Here is a 24101-nt window from a genome sequence, read left to right as displayed (position 1 = left end):
CTGTTACTGTACCTTTAACAGGTGGTACCTGGGGTACACAGGGTAGAGATTGCTACCTAGACAAGTCCAAAAGTGAAGGAGTGGTTCTACCGGATGTTGAGTCACGGTACCTATGCCAATGTGGTTGCTCCAACCAGCACTACGGAAGTTGTCTATAGACTGCAATGTAGCAGCCTTTTCTCAAATATAGTACACATCTAGAAATTAAAGGTGCAAAAGTGAAAACGTCTCCCCCTTGCATAACATGCCTCTAGCATTTAAAGTCTCTTGATGAGATAACAGATTTGTGGAGGGAGCCGGGCTAGTTAGTGACCATAAAAATACTAAGTGGCCTCTAATTCCCCTTACATGTTTGGGTCTTGGAATCATTTTCTTACAATTTGCTCTCTTTGCTGCTGCCTAAATCACCAGCACAGAAAGATGTATACTTTATGTATAATTAACAAACAGCATACTTCAATATAGAAAATAAACCACATTGTGATTAAAAATCATTTTTTCTCTTTAAGATGCAGGGGCTTCCCAGTCAGTAGCCTGGCTGCCTGCAAATTGAACTATACACAGACCTGGGGCATAACTTTGAGGGGCAAGCATCCAAACCCCTGCCATAGCAACAAAATCATGGGCAACCCACTACCTGCCAATTTAAGGTGATTCCTAAAGTGTCTGTTAACTATGGAAAGGGTGACAATACATTTCTATATTAAGAAGAAGGAATATCTCCAGGAATGTCTCCAGTGTTTCCAGTACCAGTAATTACTGTGTTCGGTAATTTTGTGAAGGCATAGCAGACGATGGGGGCAGAAAAAAACCTGCTGTTGTAACCCATAGCAACCATTGAGAAATTAGCAAAGATAAGTCATCCTCTTATCTACAAGAGCTTTTTGGATGATTTCTAGCTATGCCCATACACATCCTGGCCATGGTCTATTATGAGGTATCAGCTGAGGGGGTTATCCACAGAGGATTCAACAATTCCCCATAGGGAGATTAGTCACCAGTCGTTAAATCTCCACTACTGCCAGAGACCAAAATGCCTTCCCATGTTCAATAAAGTGAATGCCAGTGGGAAGGCATATGCAGCATTTTGTTTTCCAGCGACGGCCAAAGTTTCCTCCTGCAGGATAAAAAAAAAAGCAAAAGGGATGCCGTAATGCACATGAGACTATGGTAAATATATGAGAACAAAATTCACAAGAACATAAGAAGACATTTTACAGAAAATTAAGAAATATTTTTGTGGCTACACATTAATTCCCACATACTTAATTAAAGGAGAAGGGAAGCTACTGAGGCAGTATATTGCCAATAGATTGACCACAATAGTGCAAGATAGAATGCTATATTTATTCCGTGCTTTACCATACCTGAGTAAACAGCCCTAGAAGCTCTTTCTGTTTCTTTAGGATAGCAGTACCACATTAGGTTGGTGTAGGGTTACCACCAGGCCGGTTTTCACTGGCCCAGTCGGTTAAACACTAGCTACGGCCGGGCCAGAGTTACAAATTTCTTTAAAAACCTGACTCTGATTATTGCCCCCTTACTGTCTACAACATGCCCATAATGGTCCCTTACCCCTTTGGGTGATAGCAGACAGGAGCCCTACTGTGGGTGGCTCACCTCCCGAAAATGCTTTTCCAGTGTCAATAATGTAGATCGACCAGTGGAAAACCATGCAAGTTGCTTTGGCTTTCCCAATTCGCTGAAATTTGCCTGTGGTGACTACGGAAAACGAATCGATGTGTATGTTTTCCCACCCACAATTTACATTATTGCCAAAGAATTTGAGAGATATGTCACCTGCGGTAGCGCAGATTCAACCAAAGGCTACAAATCTCTCCATCGGCCATCACCCTTAGGAGTAATCTTCCTGCAACTTTGCAACTGTGGTCAGCAGAGCTAGGATTCTGTGTGTCACAGTCTTTCACTTGATTGCTGAAGGCCAAGGGTCTAACTCTGGATACCCAGGCCCCCTGCCACCCACACCTGAAGGCCCCGCAATAGTGGGACAGAAAATAGGGTGGCAGAAACCTCCAATCACCACTGGTGTGCTCTGTGGTAGGGGGTCTCGGTTTCTCCTTAGCCCCCTCACTCTGTGCTGCTTCCACTGTATTCACTTCTTACACAGCTCTTAAGCAGAGATTTTCTCTGCAAAGGTGTTTTTTTTTTTTAAAAAAAAAAAAGTTAAAAAACAATTCTAAAGTAACAGCATGACAATATTTACATTGCAGCACTGGCAATAATCTGCAACCTGATCTGTTTCCCACGGTATGCTTTTAATTTTATTTACAGTCACATCTTCACTTATGTAATGTCTTCTCATAACCACTAGGTGGCAGTTTTAACTATCCAGATACTAAGTGACTGGGCAACCAAGGTAAAATTACTTTTGGTGTAAAATTCTTGCAAAATTTCCAGCAGGACATTGTATTCCCACATATTACCTTCAGAACATTAAGCAACTTGACTGCTTAATGTTCTGAAGGTAATATGTGGGAATATAATGTCTTCATAAACATTAAATTCCCCCCAAAACATTTTCTGGACAGCAGAATGCTGTAAATAACTTTAGCGATTTAACAAATACGGAGCAGTTTGCTTTTATATTCTACCTGCTAAAACAAGATGTTCCATATATAGGCATCTATGTAAAGGCAATTGATCCTCACTAAGATGTTACCCTGTAGAAAGACATAGATAACAGCTTACATGTCATTTTCAACATTTTGGTAACTTCCAGTATGATGTAGATGTAGAACTCCTCTTGCTCTCAATGCCTCATTCTCTTTCTCTCTTGCAGCTGGGCCCTTATAGGCATAGTGAAGGTAGAGGGTCTTAATGTTAAATTCAATCCCTAACAATTTCATAGGAAATCTTGGGTGCCAGGGGTTCTTAAACAAAAAACAACACAGCTATTGAAAAAGAAAAGAAAAAGAAGGGATGTCACTTATTAGACTGAACATTGATATCACATTATGCAGCATCTATCACTGATAGATCATTCCATCTCATCAAATATACAATGGAGTGTCAGCTCCTTCACAGGGTAATCTTACAATGGGCATTTAGACACACTGTCAGCGATTGCCTCCCATGGAATATAAACTAACTTGGATCCCTTTTCTCTGAGGTCTCTACTCGGTGTCACAAAAGGAACAAATCCCACACTGTTTAGCCCTTCTCAGTGGAGCACAGGCTTGCTCATACTTAATAACTAAATACCCTGCCGGTCGCCCATACCTTTAGTGTGCTAAGACAGGAGCTAGACTAACAATAACTAAAGCATGGTGATTCTCACAGTCCCCTACCCAATTCCCACTAAGGTGTTTGGTCTAGCTTAAGGCTTCTCATTAATCAGGGCTCCTGCCCCCCGTCTCTCCCTGAGGCCTCTCTCTTCGAGCAGTCCAGCAGCACCCACCCCAGCTACACAAAGTGGGGTCCAAAGGGGAATCTGGGTATCACCCTCTCTTCACAGATGAAACACACCCCTCAAACAGGGCACTGTCATGGAGCTTGGGGTGCAACAAATCCAATATTTTAGGGTTCAGAAAAATGCAGAATATTCTACAAAAGTTTTTGTTGAATGCTAAAACCAATCAAAACTAATCTGCATATTAAAATTTGAGAGAAATCGAAATGTATTTCATCTGTGAACATTGTTATTATTATAATGTAGCTCTTTGTTTATTCCATCTTTAATTTGTCTTTCATTATGTCATTAAAATCATTGCCTGGTTGCTCAATAGTTCATAACGCAATGCTGGAGAATAGAGGTCCGAAAGAGCAAAACGTGAAATAAAAACAGATAAATGCAAATTGTCTGTGTCACTGGATACTAAACTGTGATTTAACTAAAATAAACTATTCCTTCACCCTTTAAATGGCTGGGTATTTTCTATTTACAAAGCACCTGGAAACATATAATCATTGGTTATGGCAACTCTTTTATGCTGGCAAGGTAGATTCTGCATCAATGGCAGTTAAGGGATGAATTTTTTGTTACGGGCACAAGCAGCTGTCAGTCATTCTAAACATACGGGATTAAAAAAGTTTGTTACTTGATATACAGTAGGTGAGTACATGGTGGCTCAGTAGGTAGCACTGCTGACCTTGCTACACGTGTGGATCTGGCCATTTATGGCCCCCTTTACAGATTTAATGCAATGACTATAACATTTCAGTATCCAATTTTCCTGTTTATTAAACCTTATCTAATGAGCCTGCCTTTTCTAAAATATAATCATTAGAGGTCTGGCAATGCAGCTATAAAAACAAATGGTACCCTTAGGATTGGCTTGTGGCCCATAATATACACTAGCATGGGCAGCTTTTAATTGTTCTGTATATTTGCACTCTCTGCAGCCAACAACCCCCCCCAAATTCCTTCATATACACTTACAATTACACTACAGTAACCAGTGGCAGAAACCACAGAAGAGAGCTTTTTTTGCGTGAGTCAACCTGCTGTACAGGTATGGGGACCCATTATCAAGAATGCTCGGGACCTGGGGGTTTTCGGATAAGGGGTCTTTCCGTATTTTGGATCTCCTACCTAAAGTCTGCAAAAAACATTATTTAAACAGTAATTAAACCCAACAGGATTGTTTTGCCTCCAATAAGGATTCATTCTATCTTAGTTGGCATCAAGTACAAGATACTGTATTATTATTACAGAGAAAAAGGAAATAAGTTTTAAAAAATGTAAATTAGAGATTTGAGATAAATCAATAAATCATTGCTACCACCGAAAAGTAATCTCCTGCAAATGCTTTCCCACTAGCAATAATGTAAATCCCCAGTGGGAAACATATGCGGTGGGAAAGTGACCACAGAGTAAAGGGGAAAAGCCAGGTTTTTGAAAAATGTAGTTTTGGCTGTACTGTGCATGCACACCTGGCACCAAGAAGGAAGAAGCAGGAAGAAGACCACTCTGAGGTGCTCCCTGAGAAGTACCCCAGGCAGGGGCAGTTTTCTGCCAACAGGAGTACCGGCCCAGGTTATCTGGTTTATTCCCTCACCCCTTTATCTTTAATCTCTCTGACAACTGTGTGCTTCTTCAAAACATTACTAGGTGATTTAATAAATGTGCAGAGGGTTTCCCTGTTTGCTTGCTCCATTGTGCCATTAATTCTCCTTTAATCTTTAGAATGAGTCAGCTCACTAGTTTGGACAGTTATATTGCATTATCTTTGCAAGGACTCAGTTTAATGAATTTGTACCCCTAGGCTGCATGGGTGCTTGCCCTACCTTCCCCCCCCCCAACCTCCTTTGCACGCTTTCCCATCTCCCCCGTGGCATGGTAGTCCCAGAATTTTGCTGTCCTAGGCCCAGGCCTGACGCAAATCTGGGCCTAATCTTTGGAACATATTTTTATCATTAAGTCCAAGATTTATGGTATGGGTTAAACTTAGCAAACTGAAACAGCCTACAGAGATATTTCGGCTATGGGTTGAACTTAGCAAAATGAAAGCAGCCTACAGAGATATTTCGGCTATGGGTTGAACTTAGCAAAATGAAAGCAGCCTACAGAGATATTTCGGCTATGGGTTGAACTTAGCAAAATGAAAGCAGCCTACAGAGATATTTCGGCTATGGGTTGAACTTAGCAAAATGAAAGCAGCCTACAGAGATATTTCGGCTATGGGTTGAACTTAGCAAAATGAAAGCAGCCTACAGAGATATTTCGGCTATGGGTTGAACTTAGCAAAATGAAAGCAGCCTACAGAGATACAGAAGAAGGAGGTTATTTTATACAGCAGGTATCCATAACCTTTCTTATTCGTGAGCCACAGTCAAATGTAAAAAGGCTTGGGGAGCAACACAAGCACCATAAAAGTTCATGGAGGTGCCAAATAAGGGCTAAGATTGGCTATTAGGGAGCCTGTATGCACACTATCAGCTTACAGGGGGCTTTATTTTGTAGTAAATCTTGTTTTTATTCAGCCAAAACTTGCCACCAAGTATGGAATTCAAAAATAACTACCTGGTTTGGGGGCACTGACAGCAACATCCAAAGGGGTTGGTGAGCAACATGTTGCCCCCGAGCCACTGGTTGGGGACCACTGCAACACGTTGCTCATGAGCCACTGGTTGGGGACCACTGTTATACAGGTATGGGAACTAATATCCTGATTGTTTGGGACCTGATCTCTCAAAATGAGAGATTTTATCCATCATTTGGATCACCATAATTTGCACTAAGCTGTCACTGCTTACCATGTATCAGGACATAACAAACCGTATAGTTTATAACTTTATTGGTAAAGTACCTTAAAGATAGCAGGTCCCATCGCTATGAGCTCCTTGTTGAAAAGGCTGATTGCAAAGGAAGCCAGAAAACCGTAAAGGCAGAGGATACTGAAGACTGAAAGCACAGCAACTAAAAGACACAATAAGAGAGTCAAAATATTATTGTTTACTTACAGTCACAAGCAGTAACACCAAACAGAAACACAAAACGAAAAGTGTTTTATAGCAATTAGAATGTAATGAATACAAAACCAAATCCAAATCTGCATATGCAAACAAAGGCACAGAAGCCATTAAAGCAACCGCACGAGCAGCGCATGGTGAAAAATGTTCAACTTCTACATTTCTGTGGCAAAACTTCACATGATTATAAGGATTTGGATTCCATTTGGCCATGACCGTGGATTCAGAAATTATATGATTAAATAGAACATTAAGGGGAATCCAATAGTGAATGCCCCCCCAACAGATCATGTTCCGACAAACTGCACAACCCCCCAGAATATATAAGAATAGCGTGCCATGTCTATAAAGGTTTTACAAACATAATTACATTAATACTTTCTCTATATAAGCCACTCACAAAAATTATTAGAACAGAAATGGATCAGCTTGGAATTATCTCTGCAGTTACAAAATACCGGCTATAGTTTAGAACATGGAATAAAAAAATACTGTGTTTCACTGCTGTGCATGTCTGTATGCCATCAGCAAGCAGAATGGAAATGTTTGTAGGTTTATGATAACTTGTGGAATGCCCTTCCTGGAGATGTGGTAATGGCAGATTCTGTTAATGCCTATAAGAGGGGCCTGGATGAGTTCTTGAACAACCAGAATATCCAAGGCTATTGTGATACTAATATCTACAGTTAGTACTAGTGGTTGTATTTATAGTTTATGTATGTGAGTGTATAGATTGGTAGGTGTGGGTTAGGTGTGCTGGGTTTACTTGGATGGGTTGAACTTGATGGACACTGGTCTTTTTTCAACCCTATGTAACTATGCATAATAATAAAGGTTTGGGATAAAAAAGTATTTAAGAACTAAGTAGCTTTACTACAGGTACAGGACCTGTTATCCAGAATTCTTGGGACCTGTGGTTTTCCGTTTAAGGAATCTTTCCATAATTTGGAAATCCATATGTTAAGTCTACTAAGAAATCAATTAAATATTAAATAAACCCAAAAGGATTGTTTTGCCTCCAATAAGCATTATTTGTATCTTAGTTAGGATCACATACAAGGTACTGTTTTATTATTACAGAGAAAAAGGGAATATTTTCTTAAAAAACTGAATCATCTGAGTATAATGGAGTGAATGGGAAATGGCCTTCCCAAAATTTGGAGCTTTCTGGATAACAGGTTTCCGTATCTGGATAACGGATGCCATACCTGTACATGCATGGGGTTATTAAGAAATTCCCAATACTGGTTAAAATGCTACTAATGCAGAATGATAGGTATGTTTGATCTGTTATATGTAATGAACGTTAGTGTATCATTCTATCAGTCTTTTTGTAATAAAATATTAAACTACTTTAACCACTAAAAATGCCAAGTTATAAACGTAATAAAAGTACCGGGATTCATTCCCTCGCCCTGCTATTTCTGACTTACCAGCAATGATGGGTGTATGGGTGCTGCTAGTTCCCACGTATCCCCAGAGCAGTTTAGGTGCGCTACACTGTATTTTGTAAAGGGGGGGTTAACCTTCAGGGTAACTTTTAATTTATCTATTAATGGACAATTCTTTGCAACTTTTTAACTGGTCTTACATTTTTATTTTTCAGTTTTTTAATTATTTGCCTCCCTATTTTGTATTTATTATATTATTACAAGTACAGGTTGTAGATATTGGTGTTTTAGGTTTATGCTATAAACACGTTAATATTAAGTATTATCAAAGAACAAAGATTTAAAACAGGACACAGGCACAGAACAACTGATATCACAGGATGATTTTAGACATCAAGACCAGAGGTCTTGACACTATTTGCTTGGGTCTTAGAATGTTTATACGGAACATGGAATGTATCAGATGTCTCCGGGCACAGGTATTCCTAGTGACTTCATGGGTATAGGCCATTCTATTTGCTTGGGTCTTAGAATGTTTATACAGAATAAGGAATGTATCAGATGTCTCCAGGCACAGGTATTCCTAGTGACTTCAAGGGTATAGGCCATTCTATTTGCTTGGGTCTTAGAATGTTTATACAGAATAAGGAATGTATCAGATTTCTCCCGGCACAGGTATTTCTAGTGCAAGGTTAAGAAAGTGACAAATAGTCTTAGAATAACCAACTACACAAATACCATACAGGTCAATGTGCTAAGACAGTGAGACACTTAAGCCTTTCCTAAAGATGGACAGAGAGAGACAGTTTTGCTAAAACAACCATGATGACTGGATGCCATTGGATCAGCCCCACGTAGAAAGAAATGGTTAAATAGCAACATTTTTGTACTTCAATTTGTTCCCCTCCTCACCAAATGTCCTCACCAACTTTCAGCTCATATGAGTTATTATTATACTATGTATTGTAATACTCTGTATTAATGTATACCTCAATAAAAGCTGTCTGGTTAATATCCTGAGTGAATGGGAATGGTTCTAGTCAGGCCCAGGGGGAACTTTGGGGCCAGGCTCGATTCGAGAAAGTATTTATTTAAATCCAAAGGTGAGTTACACACTGTGGCCAAGAATCATATATCCCTAGTGGAGAATCAAATGGGAAGACGAGTACATATGAACCCAGTATTCCGAGCAATGAATACCGACATTTCGGAAGAGAAAAACACATTGTCAAATGCGACACAGGTAGGGGATTCATTATCTGCAATCCTGTTATTCAGAAATCTCCGAATTACGGGAAGGCCATCTCCCATGGACTCCATTTTAATTAATTCAAAACATTTTAAACATATTTCCTTTTTCTCTGTACTAATAAAACAGTACTTTGTACTTGATCAAAGCTAAGACATAATTAACCTTTATTGGAGGCAAAACAATCCTATGTTAAAAGATTTTTTTGTAGACAAAGTATGGCGATCCATATAACAGAAAGACCCCTTAACCTGGAAAACCCCAGGTATCGACCATTCTGGAGAGGTTTCAAACCTGTACAAATACTGTATATGAGCAGATGCAAGGACACACACACTTTCAATAGAGATCTGAACTCTGTGTATGTGGCATAGCTGCTAAATTGTCAGTCGCGATGGCAACACTACCCAAATTTCCACAGGGCAGTGATGGGGGCTTTATGTACAACTCCTAGAGAATGAAGGATTTTCCTGGTGTTTTATTAACGGTTGTGCCTCTATATATGAGCTGCTGCACTGAGGCAAAATGGCCCATTGTTAATAACTGAGCCGCCAAGGTGTAATGTTTTTTTTTTTTATCAGGGCCATAACAATAGGGGTCCCGGAGTGTAAGGGCTTGTAAACACAGAGCATTTTTTAATGCGTTTACAAACGTAGCAAGGCATGTTTCTGTCAGTTCCAAACGCAACCTTCTATTCTACTGATTTATAAATTGGGTCAAGTGCAAGAGAATGCAGTATGTTGTGTCTAAATAAAAACGATGAAATGTAAATAAAGTTAAACACAACTGAACGCTCATACAGCCAGGCAGAATATAATGGGATCAATTAGCGAATGTGTTTAGGTGCATCAAACATGCGCGTCAAACACATAACAAAAACCGCCCATGTGTACGAGCCTAAAGGGGCCCAGTTAAACACTAAATTAATTTCTGTTTCGGATAAGGGAATCTTCCTGGGGTTACGAGGCCTCTGGAAAGATTTTGCTGTAGGGCCCTTGTACTTTTAGTTACACCGCTGGTTTTCTGTAAGATCTAGATGTGTATGTACTGCCATCTGCTGGAAACAGAGAATGCAGCATTTAGTTATTAGTTACAAGAAACATTCACTCATTTTTGGGGGGGAATGTAACATAGCTTGTTAACGGAAAAAATGGTCGCAGTGGGCCTAAAAATTCCCGTTGCAACAATTTGCCTTTGTGCGAATTTAAAATACCTTTTGCGAAGCCTTTGCCCCTCATATGAAAGTAGGATAGAGATTGTGAATTTTTTAACTTGAATTTTTTCAGTTCAGAATTTTATTATATTCCACTGTATATATTTTATACGTATGATTAATGAATAATATTTTAATGGTATATGAATACGTTCTGTTGCTCTTAATGCTGGTATCATTATTGCCATTTATTTCTTTAACTGGAACCCAGTCTATAGCTGGCCATACACGTTCAGATTTTAGTTGTTGTACAACGGATATTGATTGTACGGTTTAATGCAACTAACTAAAATAACGCAAAGATTTAACATTTAATGTTCTGGCCATTAATTTACAGACAACAATCGTAGGACTTACAATAGAAAAGGTATGGGATCCCATACCCGGAAACCCGTTATGCAGAAAGCTCTGAATTACGGAAAGCCCGTCTCCCATAGACTCCATTTTGTTCAAATAATTCAGAATTCTACAGTAAAACTGATTTCCTTTTCCTCTGTAGTAATAAAAAAAGTACCTTGTAATTGATCCCCACTAAGATATAATTAATAATTAATTAAAACAACCCTATTGGCTTTCATTAATGTCTTATTGATTTTTTAGTAGACTTTAGGTATGGGGATCCAAATTACGGAAAGACCGCTTATCCGGAATACCCTTGGTCCCGAGCATTCTGGATAACGGCTCCTATATCTGTTTTGGCAACAGCATATCTGGAAAAGAAGAAGCTGACCCTTGAGAGGGGAGGGGGATCATCCTTTAAAGGAAAAGGAAAGGCTAATAAAGAGTTAATCTCAAGCTGCAGGCATACTTTCAGTTCTCTCAACAGTGCCCTTAAGTCTCCCCATATTTCACCTGTTCAGAAGATCAGAAGCCAAACAGGAAGAAAAAATGCTGAGCTGTGTAAAGAAAGTTCCCATAATGCCTCACTTCTGCACAGACACAGAGACCAAACTGAACATGCTCAGTTAGTAAGACTATGAGTCAGCTTCCTCCTGATTGGCTCAGATCCGCATTCCTAAGGGGGGGAGTGAGTTCTTAGCATTCTTGAGGGAGGGGGTTGCAGGAGAGAGGAGAGAACAGAAAGCTGCATGTCTGTGGCACAGGAATTCCAGACATAGAGAAATCTTTTGACAGAGAAGTCAGTCCGTTACAACATATATAGTAAGAAGCGATGCTCGGAATGTGGTAACATACTGAATGCACTCACGAGCAGCAGAAAAACAATGCAAGGGCACATTAAAGGGGAAGGAAAGGCAAAGTCACTTGGGGGTGCCAAAATGTTAAGCACCCCCAAGTGACTTTAACCGCTTACCTTGTACCCCGGGCTGGTGCCCCTGTTAGGAGAAAATAGCACCAGCCCGGGGCACCTGGAGCGCAGCACTTCCTCCTTCCGCCTTCCACTTCCTAAACTGCCGGTGGCCGGGCATGCACAGTAGAGCGAAAAAGCCGACTTAAATGTTTAAGTTCGGCTTTTCACTCTACTGCGCATGCGCGCGCAGCGAAGCCGGAAGGAGGAAGCGCCGGCAGCTACCCCGGGCTGGTGCTGTTTTCTCCTGACAGCGGCACCAGCCCGGGGTAAAAGGTAGGCGGTTAAAGTCACTTGGGGGTGCCTAACATTTTGGCACCCCCAAGTAACTTTACCTTTCTTTTTCCTTTAAGGCAATTGCCTTTAAATAGTGGTGCCGCTTTACGGCTCATCTACAACCACAAGTTCAGCCGCACTAAAATGAAAATAAATATTACTTTTACTGACTCAGTCTGTTTAAGATACTGCTAAAGACACTCCTTGCACTTCCTTATACAGGTATAAGATCCGCTATCTGGAAACCTGTTATACAGAAAGCTCTGAATTACAAGAATGCTATTTCATATAGACTCCATTTTAAATAATTCCCATTTTTAAAAAATGATTTGCTTTAACTCTGTAATAATGAAACAGTACCTTGTACTTCATCCCAACAATCCTATTGGGTTTATTTAATGTTTTAATGGTTTTATACTAAATCTAAAGTTTGGTGATCTGAGCATTCTGAATAACAGGTCCAATACCTGTAGTTGTATTCAGCACCAATGAGCCCTCCCAGCCAGCTCTGGCCAATCATACACCTATTGGGGAAGCCTTGAGCGACCACCATCATGAACGTGGCGGTAATTACTATATATATGTATATAGCTTGGTATATAGCTGCCACAGACTTGGCAAAAGAATCTAAAAATAATTCTATTTACTGGCAATCCCTAACGTGATATTGTGAGCTATTATCCCCAATATCAGTATCATTAGCATGGCATGGGGATTAGCATGTCACTGCAAGAGCCCCAGTTTTGCTCCAGCCCCCACTAGATATAAAAAGCCTCATTAGCATTCTTTAAGCAAATAAACATGAATGAATAAATGAATTATTAAACTGCTATTGGCTAAATAAGTGATAAAAAAATTGATTAAAACTCCCAATATGTTTCTGGACACCCATTATAAACGCATTTAAAAATCCCAGCTGTCAATCATATATTGCATGCCCCGCCCCTATGCCTGCTTGCTGTGATTGTGTAATTCCAAGACTGAAGGAAACAAAGTTTATATTATTTATATAGTGTAAGTGAAGTTTATTTTGCTTGACAAACACAATAGAAAATAAATATTAGTTTTTCTAATGACAGGTCCCAATATGCCAGCCTAGTCCCACATTTATACATACAAATATACAGAGAACTGTACACACACAACATAAGCTATCCCATCCAATAATTTCATCTTAATTCACCATAATTTGAATCTTCCTCTCATATGCAGGGCTGCCATCAGTAATCATGGTGCCCCATACTACTAAGTTATCAGGGCCCTATCACCATATTAGCCCACTGGCCAAGTAGGTGGCAGGCCCAGCCAAAAAAATACATTGTTCCTCCTTTGCATAACCACATCCCACAAGCCCAGCCAGTCTTGTGACCCATGTAAACAAACATATACACATGTAAGAACTCTCCGAGCTCTGAGTACCATTTACAAAAGCCTCACTCCAGTTTGGTGGATATGGGCTCGAACTGATGAGCGGTTCGATCTGTGCCCCCTTACGATGTTGTTCTCCTGTGTTCCACAGCACTGAGTACCAGCCATTAGCCCCTATACCAGGGGTGGGCAAACTTTTTTCAAGAAAAACTCTTGCCCCAGTATGCCCCCTTGATCTTCCCCAAGTATGTCCCCTTGATCTTGCCCCAGTATCGCCCCTTGATCTTGCCCTCGTATGTCCCCTTGATCTTGCCAGAGTATGTTCCCATGATCTTGCCCCAGTGTGCCCCCTTGATCTTGCCCCAGTGTACCCCCTTGATCTTGCCCCAGTGTGCCCCCTTGATCTTGCCCCAGTATGCCCCCCTTGATCTTGCCAGGGTACATCCCCTTGATCTTGCCAGAGTACGTCCTCTTGATCTTGCCCCAGTATGCTCCCTTGATCTTGCCCCAGTATGTCTCCTTGATCTTGCCCCAGTAAAGCCCCTTGATCTTGCCCTAGTATGCCCCCCTTGATCTTGCCCCAGTATGTCCCCTTGATCTTGCACCAGTTTGTCCCCTTGATCTTGCCCCAGTATGCCCCCTTGATCTTGCCCCAGTATGTCCCCTTGATTTTGCCCTGTATGCCCCCCTTGATCTTGCCCCAGTATGTCCCTTTGATCTTGCCCCAGTATGCCCCCCTTGATTTTGCACCAGTTTGTCCCCTTGATCTTGCCCCAGTATGTCCCCTTGATCTTGCCCCAGTATGTCCCCTTGATCTTGCCCCAGAATGCACCCCTTGATCTTGCCCCAGTATGTCCCCTTGATCTTGCCCCAGTATGCCCCCTTGATCTTGCCCCAGTATGCACCCTTGATCTTGCCCCAGTACGTCCCCTTGATCTTGCCCCAGAATGCCGCCTTGATCTTGCCCCAGTATGCCCCCTTGATTTTGCCCCAGTATGCCCCCTTGATCTTGCCCCAGTATCGCCCCTTGATCTTGCCCCCATATGCCCCCTTGATCTTGCCAGAGTATGTCCCCTTGATCTTGCCCCAGTGTGGCCCCTTGATCTTGCCCCAGTGTGCCCCCTTGATCTTGCCCCAGTATCGCCCCTTGATCTCGCCAGAGAACGTCCTCTTGATCTTGCCCCAGTATCCTCCCTTGATCTTGCCCCAGTATGCCCCCTTGATCTTGCCCCAGTAAAGCCGCTTGATCTTGCCCCAGTATGCCCCCTTAATCTTGCCACGGTATGTCCCCTTGATCTTGCCCCAGTATGCCCCCCTTGATCTTGCCCCAGTATGCCACCCTTGATCTTGCCCCAGTATGTCCCCTTGATCTTGCACCATTTTGTCCCCTTGATCTTGCCCCAGTATGCCCCCTTGATCTTGCCCCAGTACGTCCCCTTGATCTTGCCCCAGTATGTCCCCTTGATCTTGCCAGAGTATGTCCCCTTGATCTTGCCCCAGTATGCCCCCATTGATCTTGCCCCAGTATGCCCCCTTGATCTTGCCCCAGTAAAGCCCCTTGATCTTGCCCCAGTAAAGCCCCTTGATCTTGCCCCAGTATGTCCCCTTGATCTTGCCCCAGTATTCCCCCCTTGATCTTGCCATGGTATGTCCCCTTGATCTTGCCCCAGTATGCCCCCCTTGATCTTGCCCAAGTATGCCACCCTTGATCTTGCCCCAGTATGTCCCCTTGATCTTGCACCATTTTGTCCCCTTGATCTTGCCCCAGTATGCCCCCTTGATCTTGCCCCAGTACGTCCCCTTGATCTTGCCTCAGAATGCCGCCTTGATCTTGCCCCAGTATGTCCCCTTGATCTTGCCAGAGTAGGTCCCCTTGATCTTGCCCCAGTATGCCCCCTTGATTTTGCCCCAGTATGCTCCCATTGATCTTGCCCCAGTATGCCCCCTTGATCTTGCCCCAGTATCGCCCCTTGATCTTGCCCCTGTATGTCCCCTTGATCTTGCCCCCATATGCCCCCTTGATCTTGCCAGAGTATGTCCCCTTGATCTTGCCCCAGTGTGGCCCCTTGATTTTGCTCCAGTGTGCCCCCTTGATCTTGCCCCAGTATGCCCCCTTAATTTTGCCAGAGTACGTCCCCTTGATCTTGCCAGAGTACGTCCTCTTGATCTTGCCCCAGTATGCCCCCTTGATCTTGCCCCAGTAAAGCCCCTTTGATCTTGCCCCAGTATGCCCCCTTGATCTTGCCCCAGTATGCCCCCTTGATCTTGCCCCAGTACGTCCCTTGATCTTGCCCCAGAATGCCGCCTTGATCTTGCCCCAGTATGCCACCCTTGATCTTGCCCCCATATGCCCCCTTGATCTTGCCAGAGTATGTCCCCTTGATCTTGCCAGAGTACGTCCTCTTGATCTTGCCCCAGTATGCCCCCCTTGATCTTGCCCCAGTATGCCCCCTTGATCTTGCCCCAGTATGCCCCCTTTGATCTTGCCCCAGTTTGTCTCCTTGATCTTGCCCCAGTAAAGCCCCTTGATCTTGCCCTAGTATGCCCCCCTTGATCTTGCCCCAGTATGTCCCCTTGATCTTGCACCAGTTTGTCCCCTTGATCTGGCCCCAGTATGCCCCCTTGATCTTGCCCCAGTATGTCCCCTTGATTTTGCCCTGTATGCCCCCCTTGATCTTGCCAGGGTACATCCCCTTGATCTTGCCAGAGTACGTCCTCTTGATCTTGCCCCAGTATGCTCCCTTGATCTTGCCCCAGTATGTCTCCTTGATCTTGCCCCAGTAAAGCCCCTTGATCTTGCCCTAGTATGCCCCCCTTGATCTTGCCCCAGTATGTCCCCTTGATCTTGCACCAGTTTGTCCCCTTGATCTTGCCCCAGTATGCCCCCTTGATCTTGCCCCAGTATGTCCCCTTGATTTTGCCCTGTATGCCCCCCTTGATCTTGCCCCAGTATGTCCCTTTGATCTTGCCCCAGTATGCCCCCCTTGATTTTGCACCAGTTTGTCCCCTTGATCTTGCCCCAGTATGTCCCCTTGATCTTGCCCCAGTATGTCCCCTTGATCTTGCCCCAGAATGCACCCCTTGATCTTGCCCCAGTATGTCCCCTTGATCTTGCCCCAGTATGCCCCCTTGATCTTGCCCCAGTATGTCCCCTTGATTTTGCCCTGTATGCCCCCCTTGATCTTGCCAGGGTACATCCCCTTGATCTTGCCAGAGTACGTCCTCTTGATCTTGCCCCAGTATGCTCCCTTGATCTTGCCCCAGTATGTCTCCTTGATCTTGCCCCAGTAAAGCCCCTTGATCTTGCCCTAGTATGCCCCTTTGATCTTGCCCCAGTATGTCCCCTTGATCTTGCACCAGTTTGTCCCCTTGATCTTGCCCCAGTATGCCCCCTTGATCTTGCCCCAGTATGTCCCCTTGATTTTGCCCTGTATGCCCCCCTTGATCTTGCCCCAGTATGTCCCTTTGATCTTGCCCCAGTATGCCCCCCTTGATTTTGCACCAGTTTGTCCCCTTGATCTTGCCCCAGTATGTCCCCTTGATCTTGCCCCAGTATGTCCCCTTGATCTTGCCCCAGAATGCACCCCTTGATCTTGCCCCAGTATGTCCCCTTGATCTTGCCCCAGTATGCACCCTTGATCTTGCCCCAGTACGTCCCCTTGATCTTGCCCCAGAATGCCGCCTTGATCTTGCCCCAGTATGCCCCCTTGATTTTGCCCCAGTATGCCCCCTTGATCTTGCCCCAGTATCGCCCCTTGATCTTGCCCCCATATGCCCCCTTGATCTTGCCAGAGTATGTCCCCTTGATCTTGCCCCAGTGTGGCCCCTTGATCTTGCCCCAGTGTGCCCCCTTGATCTTGCCCCAGTATCGCCCCTTGATCTCGCCAGAGAACGTCCTCTTGATCTTGCCCCAGTATCCTCCCTTGATCTTGCCCCAGTATGCCCCCTTGATCTTGCCCCAGTAAAGCCGCTTGATCTTGCCCCAGTATGCCCCCTTAATCTTGCCACGGTATGTCCCCTTGATCTTGCCCCAGTATGCCCCCCTTGATCTTGCCCCAGTATGCCACCCTTGATCTTGCCCCAGTATGTCCCCTTGATCTTGCACCATTTTGTCCCCTTGATCTTGCCCCAGTACGTCCCCTTGATCTTGCCCCAGTATGTCCCCTTGATCTTGCCAGAGTATGTCCCCTTGATCTTGCCCCAGTATGCCCCCATTGATCTTGCCCCAGTATGCCCCCTTGATCTTGCCCCAGTAAAGCCCCTTGATCTTGCCCAGTAAGCCCCTTGATCTTGCCCCAGTATGTCCCCTTGATCTTGCCCCAGTATTCCCCCCTTGATCTTGCCATGGTATGTCCCCTTGATCTTGCCCCAGTATGCCCCCCTTGATCTTGCCCAAGTATGCCACCCTTGATCTTGCCCCAGTATGTCCCCTTGATCTTGCACCATTTTGTCCCCTTGATCTTGCCCCAGTATGCCCCCTTGATCTTGCCCCAGTACGTCCCCTTGATCTTGCCTCAGAATGCCGCCTTGATCTTGCCCCAGTATGTCCCCTTGATCTTGCCAGAGTAGGTCCCCTTGATCTTGCCCCAGTATGCCCCCTTGATTTTGCCCCAGTATGCTCCCATTGATCTTGCCCCAGTATGCCCCCTTGATCTTGCCCCAGTATCGCCCCTTGATCTTGCCCCTGTAGGTCCCCTTGATCTTGCCCCCATATGCCCCCTTGATCTTGCCAGAGTATGTCCCCTTGATCTTGCCCCAGTGTGGCCCCTTGATTTTGCTCCAGTGTGCCCCCTTGATCTTGCCCCAGTATGCCCCCTTAATTTTGCCAGAGTACGTCCCCTTGATTTTGCCAGAGTACGTCCTCTTGATCTTGCCCCAGTAAAGCCCCTTTGATCTTGCCCCAGTATGCCCCCTTGATCTTGCCCCAGTACGTCCCTTGATCTTGCCCCAGAATGCCGCCTTGATCTTGCCCCAGTATGCCACCCTTGATCTTGCCCCCATATGCCCCCTTGATCTTGCCAGAGTATGTCCCCTTGATCTTGCCAGAGTACGTCCTCTTGATCTTGCCCCAGTATGCCCCCCTTGATCTTGCCCCAGTATGCCCCCCTTGATCTTGCCCCAGTATGCCCCCTTTGATCTTGCCCCAGTTTGTCCCCTTGATCTTGCCCCAGTATGCCCCTTTGATCTTGCCCCAGTTTGTCCCCTTGATCTTGCCCCAGTATGCCCCCTTGATCTTGCCCCAGTATGTCCCCTTGATCTTGCCCCAGTATGCCCCCTTTGATCTTGCCCCAGTATGCCCCCCTTGATCTTGCCCCAGTATGCCCCTCTTGATCTTGCCCCAGTATGTCCCCTTGATCTTGCACCAGTTAGTCCCCTTGATCTTGCACCAGTTAGTCCCCTTTATCTCGCCCCAGTACGTCCCCTTGATCTCGCCCCAGTACGTCCCCTTGATCTCGCCCCAGTACGTCCCCTTGATCTCGCCCCAGTACGTCCCCTTGATCTCGCCCCAGTACGTCCCCTTGATCTCGCCCCAGTACGTCCCCTTGATCTTGCCCCAGAATGCCGCCTTCATCTTGCCCCAGAATTTCCCCTTGATCTTGCCCCAGTATGCCCCCTTGATCTTGCCCCAGTATTTCCCCTTGATCTTGCGCAGAGTATGTCCCCTTGATCTTGCCCCAGTATGCCCCCTTGATCTTGCCCCAGTATGCCCCCTTGATCTTGCCACAGTATGCCCCCCCTTGATCTTGCCCCAGTTTATCCCCTTGATCTTGCCCCAGTATGCCACCCTTGATCTTGCCCCAGTATGCCGCCCTTGATCACGGAAGAGGATCGCTCACCTACAGGTATCCTGGGCCAGTGCGTTTTTCTGCTAACAAGAGCACCGGCTTGGGGTATCAGGTAAATAAACACAATTACTGGGGGGGGGGGGGCTAAAATGTTGGCACCCCCCCAGTGATTATACCTTTCCTTCTCCTTTAAAGGCATAGTTCACCTTTAAATTAAAGTATAATATAGAGAGTTCTTCTCTGAGACAATTTGCAATTGGTCCTCATTTTTTATTTGTGGCTTTTGAATTATTTAGTTGCTTGTTTAGAAGCTCTCCAGTTTGGAATTTTGGCAGCTATCTGGTTGTTAGGGTCCAATTTAGCCGAGCAACCAGACAGTGGTTTGAAAGAGAGACAGGAAAGTGAATAGAGGAGAGCCTTAATGAAGAGATAAATAATAAAGGCAATGAAATTGTAAACCCAGAGCAATATTTTCTTGGCTGCTGGGGTCTAACCCACATTCTGGAGTTGACCAGCTGCTATAAACAATAAAAAGCCATTATTTGTATACAAACAGAAGGATTTGTATACAGCGCTCAGTTTGCCTTTAACTTAGCTAATTAATAGTAACAGTAAAAGGTAAAAAAAATCTTTACTTTAAAATAACAAAAACCTGGAAAAGGCATTGAGGGAACTTCCATAATATCACCTGGCACAGTGTTTCACAAGCCTGAGTGCACACAGAGTTAAAAACTATTTGATGATAAAACATTTCTAAATAATATTTGCAATTTGTTGTCATTAACAGAAAATAATGTTTTATTAAATATTTAGATAGAACTGACTTTTAGATTCCCTCTCCCTGCAAGGCAGCCAGGGACGTCCCCCACCAACCTGACCACATGATCACCACTGCACATGCTTCTTCCTTGCTTGTCTTCCTCCTTTATTTGCATATCATTGGCTGAATCGTGACAGCCAATCAAGTCAGATCAAGGGTATGCAAAAGGGAAGAATGCACAGTAGACTGATGCGTGTGCTGCTGGGTTGAACTTGCAACATCACAAATCTACAGGCAGGATCTTTTACAGCCAGGGCGTTGCCAATCCCTCTGGTTTGGGCAGAAAGTTTATTGATAATGTTCTTGTCCATGCCACCTTTCCAGCAAATATATTGTTAACTAAATGCAAAAATTACATACATTGGAAAATATATAGTTTTTGTAAGTATTTTGAAGGTAAAGATCTATCTAGCAAATTAATATTAATGGTGGATTGAGAAAAGAGAATCTATAAGTTATATCCCAGTGATAGGTCCTGAAACAATATACAGGTATTGGACCCCTTATCCGGAAACCCATTATCCAGAAAACTCCAAATTACGGAAAGCCTGTCTCCCATAGACTCCATTTTAATCAAGAAATTCAGATTTTTTAAATTGATTTCTTTTTTCTCTGTAAAAATAGAACTGTACCTTGTATTTGATCCCAACTAAGATATAATTAATCCTTATTGGATGCAAAACAATCCTATTGGGTTTAATTAATGTTTTATTGGTTTTTCAGTAGACTTAATAAGGTATGAAGATCCAAATTACGGAAAGACCCCTTATCCGGAATACCCTTGGTCCCGAGCATTCTGGATAACGGGTCCTATACCTGTACAATCAAATAACAAAGTACTTCAGTGAAATAAACAGACCATTTATTGGCTCAACATCAAACAAACAATTCAAAAATAAGCAGTAAACATACTATACCAAACAATGGATAGGTGCATCCCAGTGCCTCATGGTACCCACTCTCCTAAATTATTTCACTGAAATACTTTGCTAAAAGATCTATCTAGATATGATATAAGCTACCTGTTGGCAAAAAGCTCAAAATTTGACTCTTATAGTGAAGAAAACACAGTTGCACTTTCTGAAAAGGTAAGCCCAGTGTGGGGTAAGAGCAGGCCAAGACTGGCAATCTCTAGATCAATGGCTGCTGTAAGATTCCATAGACACTATTTAGTGGGTTGGTTGAGCCCCGGTGTACTTAAAATGCTAGGCCTCAGTCCAGATAGGGGGATTGGCATTGGGAAAGCAGCTTTGAGGCAGCATGGTGAACAGAATATCCTCTAGTGCAGATAACACAATTGTGCTTTCTGCACTAGTGATGTGGTCCACCTTCAATTTACTCAGAAACTGAAACGGTAAGCCTGGAGTGGGGTGAGAGAAACTGGAATTAGAAAAACAGCCTCATAGAGGCCCAGAGAGCAGAACCTAGTCAGGTTTCAGATGTTTCACATTCGAGTACACCGTGAGTCGGAACAAGAATGGAATGGCAATGGATGCTATATGAATTTAGGTCGATCGTGGAAGTAACTTTAATGACAGAGGTGCATGTTTTTTTTACTATACTTACTCTATATGTAAGCACAACCAAACGCCATCCGCCAAAATAAGTAAAATACCATGGTTTGGTTATGAATCCACTTCTAAATGTTATATCTATTAACTAATCAGGGTTTAAAAAACTGCAACAAGGTATTGCAGACATACTTTTTTGGCTTACTGAACTAAATGTTGTGCTTTTTAGAATTCAGAATGGCCAATAAATTTATAAAAAGTACAAACAGTTTTCAAACTACTAAACAAAAAGGAAAAAAGAATGAACTACCATTCTATACAAATCTTCATTGCTGCTGTCACACTTCTGCTGCACTTGTTCCTCCAAGAAATATATACGTAGTTTTAAGCTGAAGTTCTCTTTTTTCAGGTCAGCTATTTGCTGTAAAAGGAAACATTATATTCATAATAAAAATATAAACCAAGAACACGGCAAAACAAAGATAGCAAAAGTTTTTTTTTTAATATTATACTATGAAATAGTAACTTATCCTTACCCTTAAGCCAGAGGTCAACAGTTTTAAATATTTAGGGGTTTCAAGGAGTAAATAAGGGTACGCTCCTCAGCTGTGCCTTTTTAATATATAGGCACTTGTGGGTACATCCACTGGCAAAGCTAAGGCGGGGAGAGGGGTACCTGTTCCTTTCCTGATCAGTGCATGTACAGTACACAAACTACACTGCACATATTAAGGTCACCAATAGGGGGAGGGAGTTCAGAGGTCTGGTTGTGTAGGGAGGCACTAGACAGAAATACAGACCTACGCTTTAGTAACTTACTCCAGACCAAGTCAAACCTTGTATGGTGCACTCATGAGGTCATGCCCAATTATTTTTGCCTGTCTAGTGCAGGTCTCCAAGCATTAAACTTGGAAAAGCCAAGACTGCGGCAGTCACCACCACCCCAGTTTCTACTAAACTGGTTAAGCTTCATAGCAGTAGATGATAAAATACTTGGCATGTGGCTTAGCCTGCTTCCTCTGACCTAGCTTAGCAACAACCTACATGCAATCAAGCATGTTGCATGGTTTTGAATACTTGCGTGGAAAGTTGTATGAGACATCACAAAAAGGGAGAATATGGAAAACAAAAAAGTATTTCATTGTATAACCCAGGACAAAGAGGCATACACCAACACAGAATTAATGCTTTATTCACAATCACAAAGTGGCAAGCCTAAACTGATTATTTAACAACTGAGTATATATCTATATAAATACCAGGAAATAAAATAAAATATGCTTTTTGTTTGGAGTACTACATTTTATATATCATTCACGGCATTCCTTGCCCTAGAGGAGAATACAGACTAAGGTCTCCATCACATTTCCACACAGTAGGGTTAATTTTATAAGGAACCAACTAATATGCCAGTATGTTTTTGCACTGTGGAACTGCAAAGCAGCAGTGCTACCCACAAAGTTGGGCTGGGGAAGATTATAGCATCAACAATACCAGTTATAACCCTTGAAGAGATTAAATGGTAATGGATGAATTTACTTCTTTAGTTATCTCAAGTTAGGAATGTTAAAAGCTCAGTATACCCTTGGAGAAGGCTGCACTGTCTATGAAAAATAACAAGCAAGATTTGCTGCAATTGTTTCCTCCCCTGGAATCTTTCTCCCCAATGACATTTACAGTGTTGTTGTACAAAAACAACCTGAGGGAGTTGAGTGGGATAATTCTGCAAACTTTTTTTTTTATGGGGGGGCACAATGTACGTCTCATTATATTTTGACCCACACAACTACATGCAACTTTATATTGTATTTTAATATGCATCAAAAGCCTAAAAATGGTCATTTGTTTTACAACTCGGAACAACAGTTACTTAGAAAATGAAAGTAATATAGTGTTTAATACAATAAATAATACATGTTTCTTTATTAAAATATCAAAAACATGTGTTTAGCTTAAGCTCTGTTCACTGAGCTAAACCATTAGTGTGCAATAAGATGGTAGATTAGGAAGCATACTTAAGTTGTTTTTATGGAAAATTTTCAAAATTCTGGAAAGGAAAACATGTATATGTTAAATAATTTTTAGCTGCATGCCTACAAAATGAACTTACCTTTTCAAAAGGTCAAGAGGTCTCTGAGGAAGTGCGCTGTCACGAAACGCGTAAGACCTCAAGCTGTGTTTTTTAGATGTGCAAATAAAGGTTGATCGATTTTAATTATAAAATAGTAATTTCATTAAAGGACTAAACTATTTTAAACTTATTTTACTATAAATCCCTTTCCTGACTCCTAAAGGCAGCATTTAGAGAGACGTCTCTACCTGTAGGTAGCAAAAATACCAATCCCAAAATTGAAATTACCTCCCCATCAGCTGATCTAGGATACAATTTAAATTAGTGATTAGCACCTAGAGAAGTAGCAAAATTTAGAACGCTACTTCCTCGAGGGCTCAAAACTCTTGCAAAGGTTTAATAATTTGACCACAAGGCTGTATAAATTTGGTCCACTGCTTCATCTGCCCAAAAGACTAAAGGTGGCCATACACGTAGCAATTCAGATCTTTCGTGTGACCATTGGCCGCATGAATGATCGCTCCCACCCTCCACTGGTGTTCAAGGGCTAAATCATCAGATATGGAGGTAGAAACAATAGAAATGCTACCTCCACCTGCCAATTCAGCCCTGAATGTAGATTTTGCTCAGGGGCCTTCAATGGCCACCTTTAATCTCATTTGCCTTGTAAATTTAAAA

The 24101-nt window shown here is 43.0% G+C and overlaps 2 long non-coding RNA genes across 14 annotated transcripts in view; one reads left to right on the top strand and one right to left on the bottom strand.

Annotated features, from left to right (window-relative positions):
* The window catches only part of LOC108645242, a 51235-nt gene that overhangs the window by 2980 nt on the left and 24154 nt on the right, over positions 1-24101 (top strand). The window lies entirely within an intron of this gene.
* The window catches only part of LOC108644438, a 52488-nt gene that overhangs the window by 25184 nt on the left and 3203 nt on the right, over positions 1-24101 (bottom strand). For 6 of the 10 annotated variants that reach the window (XR_004219519.1, XR_004219514.1, XR_004219515.1 and 3 more), the window contains exons 2-5: positions 21663-21773; positions 6270-6379; positions 2710-2912; positions 13-1117 (exon numbers count right to left, since the gene is read on the bottom strand). This is a non-coding gene — a long non-coding RNA (uncharacterized LOC108644438). Of the gene's footprint in view, positions 1-12; positions 1118-2709; positions 2913-6269; positions 6380-21662; positions 21774-23462; positions 23526-24101 lie in introns of all 10 variants that reach the window. The other 4 variants (XR_004219518.1, XR_004219520.1, XR_004219512.1 and 1 more) reach the window with 3 other exon arrangements.

The sequence above is a fragment of the Xenopus tropicalis genome, chromosome 8 (assembly GCF_000004195.4).
Source record: "Xenopus tropicalis strain Nigerian chromosome 8, UCB_Xtro_10.0, whole genome shotgun sequence".
Classification (NCBI taxonomy): domain Eukaryota; kingdom Metazoa; phylum Chordata; class Amphibia; order Anura; family Pipidae; genus Xenopus; species Xenopus tropicalis.
This window is presented reverse-complemented; position numbering and strand designations above follow the sequence as displayed.